Source organism: Aristolochia californica, unplaced genomic scaffold (genome assembly GCF_029961685.1).
Source record: "Aristolochia californica isolate CCGP_79_NKW_82.1479 unplaced genomic scaffold, dmAriCali1.0.hap1 SCAF_303, whole genome shotgun sequence".
NCBI classification, from domain to species: Eukaryota; Viridiplantae; Streptophyta; class Magnoliopsida; order Piperales; family Aristolochiaceae; genus Aristolochia; species Aristolochia californica.
Genome location: NW_027181997.1, coordinates 11,611 through 17,500, shown reverse-complemented (window position 1 = coordinate 17,500; position 5,890 = coordinate 11,611). Strand labels below are relative to the sequence as shown.

The 5,890-nt window shown below is 35.3% G+C and overlaps 2 non-coding genes across 2 annotated transcripts; one reads left to right on the top strand and one right to left on the bottom strand.

The window, feature by feature from the left end:
- The first annotated feature begins 1,351 nt into the window (after nt 1-1,351).
- On the top strand, nt 1,352-1,425 carry TRNAD-GUC (transfer RNA aspartic acid (anticodon GUC)). The gene has a single exon. It is a non-coding gene; the product is annotated as a tRNA-Asp (tRNA).
- A 3,568-nt stretch (nt 1,426-4,993) lies between these two features.
- Nucleotides 4,994-5,065, bottom strand: TRNAC-GCA (transfer RNA cysteine (anticodon GCA)). The gene has a single exon. It is a non-coding gene; the product is annotated as a tRNA-Cys (tRNA).
- Between the last annotated feature and the right edge of the window lie 825 nt (nt 5,066-5,890).

The window sequence follows — 5,890 nt, the reverse complement described above, 5'->3', positions numbered from 1 at the left end:
CTACATGATCCATATATTTACTATATGTACATATATACATGTATGCATAGGGATTCACTCAGGAACAAGAAATTTGATTTACCTATACCTATGAGATTCTATGAAAAAAAAAATGATTATTTTCTTTTGTATATTTGATAAATAGCAATGGTAATGCAATGAATTCTTTCAGGGCCGGGCCTATACTAATTGCTTTGCTTTTATTGACCCATCCAGATGAGATTCACTTGATTGATACATGTACGAATCTGACATCGATTCAAAATATTTCAGCGAATCCCTTCCCTGATTTACCAGTTCTACATCATCTTTTTGAATCGATCAAAAAAAGCATTCTATCGTTTTTTAATTTCCTGGCTTAGTATTAGTGTGAGATAAAGATAGGTTATATCCCATCTTAACGATGAGTGAGTCGATGAGTCAAAATGGAAGAAAGGTTTGACTTACCTTTTCTGTCTGTCGAACAAATCATTTCCTGAGGGGATCCCATACTTCGTTATATATATATAGGATATAGGACGGGATGGTTCATTTCATGAATTAAAATCAAAAATTCTATGGAATCGTAGAAGCAGGAAAGATTTTTCGGATCTAGTCATCCCATTATAATTATACATTACATTATATTGACAATTCCAAAAAACTGCTCATACTATGAACATAGTATGATGGCGATCGGGCAGGTATGCCCCTATCGTCTAGTGGTTCAGGACATCTCTCTTTCAAGGAGGCAGCGGGGATTCGACTTCCCCTGGGGGTAGGGTACTACGAAAGGAAGTTGATCATGGATTATCAATAAGCCCAGAATTTGTTCTTCCTGGGTCGATGCCCGAGCGGTTAATGGGGACGGACTGTAAATTCGTTGGCGATATGTCTACGCTGGTTCAAATCCAGCTCGGCCCACTAATTCGCCGATCCATGATAACCAAATTTGTCCTCCAGAAATGCCCATTATTTAGATATTTAGAATGCCCCATATATTCTAAAATTCTAAAAGTATTCTAAGGATATATGGGAATAAAATATATAGGGATAAAGGGTCCATTTTTTCTACAATACCCCTTGGTTTCTTTCCAATTTCTCACATCTTCTGATCTGTCTAAAGATCTAGATTCCCAATTTGTTGCAAAGGTAGTAAAGAAAAAAAGAGTCCTTTTTCCATTGAAAAATAGATTCTCAATATATTAGTAGGATTACCAGTAATCTGTGTCATTCTTACTCTAGTCCGTATCCATGTGGATATCAGTATATCAGTCGTGTTTCTTTTACAACACGAGAATATTTCTCGTAAATAGAAACGAAACGAATGAAAGCATAAGAATACATATATGCATGCTGTATACCTCACCCTGGGATTGTAGTTCAATCGGTCAGAGCACCGCCCTGTCAAGGCGGAAGCTGCGGGTTCGAGCCCCGTCAGTCCCGACCTCGGATCCGATGAATCCATCAATTCATCTTCCCATTTTCTGTGAGGAGGGGGCCCGGGACAGGATTGAATTTCCTGCGGGGATCCTTAATTTTTTTTTATTTTGTTTTTCGTTTCGAATTTCTCATCGGACAAAGACGGGAATTTCAATTATTTGAACTAGTACCGATTGCTGGGGGAGAGGCATACGTAGTCGTAGGTATCGCCATACTGGGGATTCCAAGAGAGACCCACTGGTTTGACTTTTTCAATTGCTTCTGATCCATGAAATGGAATAGGGTACAGAGTACCCATACGTTTCCAGGGAGTACATATACAAATTGTACTCGTTTATTCTACGATACACAATTAACTAACTTAGTAACATAGTTACTCGGGCAGCAGAGTACTATTAAACCTACTCCCTTTTGTTTTCGTGTTTTCGAGATACGATTTTGTGCAATCTCAATTAGTAAAGTAATTAAAAACAATCTATCTATCTTATTCTTATTCAAATTGCATGCTGAATTTAGCTTTCAGTCCCAATCCAAGGAAAAAGAGGGTCCTTACTTTTAATATAAAGTAAAGGATCAAACAATGATCCGTCCCTTTTGTTTCTTTTCCACAGGGGGAATGAATCATTTTTTTTTTCTTTATTTTCTTTATCTTTATATAATATATATTTTTATTTTAGGGTTTCATCGAAGAAGGAGAAAAATCAATAAAGAAAGAATTTGTCGGAATATTAGATCTTTTTTTTTATATCGAGACCCATCCCATACCCATACCTTTATCACATTTCTCTGCCTTCCAGGAGGATTAGATCATTACGAAAACTTCGCTTCGAGCTTAACTCCTCCCCCTTTCCATTTCACTCCTACTGTTTAGGTCTGTTACCAATGGAAGGCCGGCAACAGAACACAGGTCAGATGATACCTCGTCGGATGATTCTTATAAAGAAGATGATAGATTTTAGAAACTAAAGAATGAAAAAAAAAAAGATGAGAAATTCAATGGGATTCTTGATTAGATCAGGAATCCCATTTTTGATTCGGTATGGATAAAAGATCTTCCTATGTTATACTATTCAATTCTCGACGATGAATCGATTTAATAGATCAGATATTGTTATTCATATTCATAATATAATATTGAATATTGATCCGATTCAGTATCAACCATCAGGATGCACCCATTGAATTTACAGGAGAAATCTTTTTATTTTTATTTTTTTTTTTCTATGGGATTAGATCCCGAGTTATTGCGAAGCAAAAAAAAACGATGAGATTATGGAAGTCAATATTCTCGCATTTATTGCGACTGCGCTGTTCATTTTAGTTCCTACTGCTTTTTTACTTATCATCTACGTAAAAACAGTCAGTCAAAATGATTAGAATTAAACTTGACTTATTAGCTCTTATCAATGATTGACGAAATAAAAGGGATTCCAATTCCAAGTCTTAAATGAAATTAGAGAACTGGAATCAACAGTATAATAGATGGTGTAGTAGAAAGGTTCATATAGTTCTTTCTACCACACTATCTATTATTATATTGTAAAAATATTGTATTGCATGTATAAAGTTGTATTGTATAAATTCAAAAAATGGATGGGTTTGATATAGACTAGATACAATATCTATCCATATAAATGAAGTAATTGATTGGGCCGTTAACAGATACCCCACGGAGTTCTATAGTCACTTCTTCGGATTTGAAAAATAAGTATAAGTAGTAAACACCACCCATTTTTCATGCTTGAGCCATGACATGAGGTGAGTCAATAAAGCATAAATAGGATTCCTAGAAGTATAAAACTTAAGTGAGCACGGATCACCCGACGCAAGATCTTATTATGCGTAGTACCCCTTTGAACAACCACTACGTCTATGGCATCTCCAGTAGAAAGTACGTATCCACGTAATAGTAGCAGTACTTCCTCTTTGAACAGTCAAGAGGGAAAAACAAATAAAAAAATAGGGGTTGGTTGCTCCTCATTGTAATATCCATAATTATGGTAAGAGCGGGTTCATCGAAATCGAATATTATATTTAGGAATAGGAAGAGTTCGGCTGGAAAAATTTCCTATCATGCGCATTCCTTTGAGTTTCGAAATACGAACAACATCAGAATCAAATCATTCAAATATTGATCGAAAGATCATTGTTCATATATTACTGGATTACCCTAGAATTTTTGAAATGGATTATCTTAAAACGCTTCGCGGAACGGTCCATTAAACATAAGCACCATTGATCCAATTTGATTACTCAACTTAATTAGTAGTACCCCTAGAGTCCACTTCTTCCCCATACTACGAGTGAAAGGGAAAACGTAAAGACCACCATTAAAGCAGCCCAAGCGAGACTTACTATATCCATGTAAATTATCTCCCCGATCTCTATGAATATGAAGGAATTATTCCATTATTAATCACTAATAATAGTGGAATCAATGGTGCAGAGTCAAAATGGCATTTTGCTCTAACGCTATTGATGAACCAATCCAATGAATACAAGAGTTCCTATACTCTAATTACAAGGATCTCCGGTCGAATCGGAAAGCAGTAAGCAAAAGCAAGATATACAACTACCCTTGGAGATCTTAAAGGAATGTTACTAATGAAAGATGTAGGAATAGTAAGACCCATTGTTTGTTTTGTTAGCTTTCATAAGCATAAGAAAAAAAAATGGAATATAAATAGAATATATATATATATACCATAAAGATGTAAAAGATAACTATCTTAACTATCTATCACATACCTCTATCTACCCCCCAAGTCTTACTGTCTCTGTTTCTTTCTGTGAAACAATCGGGGGACACCCCATTACGTTCTTGGCAGGGTGTTACAAAAAACGGAGAAGTATTTTTCAACTTTTATTAGAAAATTAGATTCTATATTCTATAATATAGATATAGAATAGTTAGTTATTCTATAACTATAATAGTTATAGTTAAGAGTTGATTACCCATCCAATCCAATATTGATTGGATACCTGAGTAAGTACTCAGGGATTCTCGTGAGTCTGGATACAAAATACAAACTATCCTTAGCCCTTTCCGCAACTCCCAATTTGATTCCCCACCAACCTACCCAATTTAATTCAAGACTCAGTCAGTGGGCACCACCCTAGTAAGGTAGGGTAATTAGGAAGTATTGATAGTGCTTCCTATAATCTCCCTCAGATCCTAGAATAGAAGCAAGGATTGGATTTACATTTAGGAACCGAACCCCCTTTCCTTCGGCTACCCCGATTTTAGGTATCTGACTTTCGTAGTTCTGAATCTCACAATTTCAGTTTTACTATCGATTCGATTGATAAATCAAATACAAAGAAATAGCCCGAACCAACCAGTAATCAGTCATAAATCGGTTTTTTTTCATATTGATACCCGATTTTAACCATAACCAAATGATAAAAATTCAAGTCTTTTTTTTTTATAGAACCTCTGTATTCTTAAAATACAGTATCTACAACCCTAGTCATGCTTCTGTCAGGCAAGAATTTTGTGAGTTCTATTAGCATATGTGAGTTCTATTAGCATAGAAGGATAAGGTATTCCGAAGCTTTTCTTTTGTTGATCAGGCGACACCCGGATTTGAACTGGGGAGAAAGGGATTTGCAGTCCCGCGCCTTACCACTCGGCCATGCCGCCAAAATGATCCAAAATAGACCTAACTCTTTCTTTTTTTTTTTTTTTTGGGGGGGGGGGGGTTACTCAACCTTTTTTTGGTTTGAGTTGGATTTTTAAAACGGGTTTCTTTATCCCTTTCCAAAAGGGATCCCTGGGTCCAGGGTTCTCTTGATTGTATAGTGTTTCAAAACATAATATTTTTTTTTATATTGAAACAGAAAAAAGATATTTCTAGGCACAGAGTCCAAAATTCAGAGTAAATTGGAGCCATTAATTATTTCCTGTGAATTCATGAACAGTTCTTGGATTTTGATCTAACGTTTTCTTTCCTTACCTTAATAATTAAATTAATAACATAAGAAAACAAAAAAGTTGATACACGACTAATCAGTATCAATTGTTTTCAATTTCAATTATAACAACATATATGTGTATATGTAAACCCTCGAACATAAATTGTTACACGCATACCTAGTCCTATCCACCTTATCTTATAGGGAATTGTCGTGCTTGAATTTTGCATTGAATATTTTTCTATTGAATAAGTTGAATCTAAATTGGAAATTCGCATATAGCACCCCGAAAAGAGGGGATATGCAGATAACTAGATAGCTATATCTGGATATACTTATACAATGCCCTTTACGCACTTCAATCGTATTCTACTAATTCTACTAACACTAACAAGAGCTCCCTCTTCTCTGTGAATCCTTTTTTGAACAATGGTGGAATCAATGAAATAAGTTAAGTGCTAAAATAAAAACCAACTCGATACTGTTCCGGATTATTCTGTCTTTATCTCATTCATAGAGAATGGATCAAATCATGAATCTATTTCTGGTACCC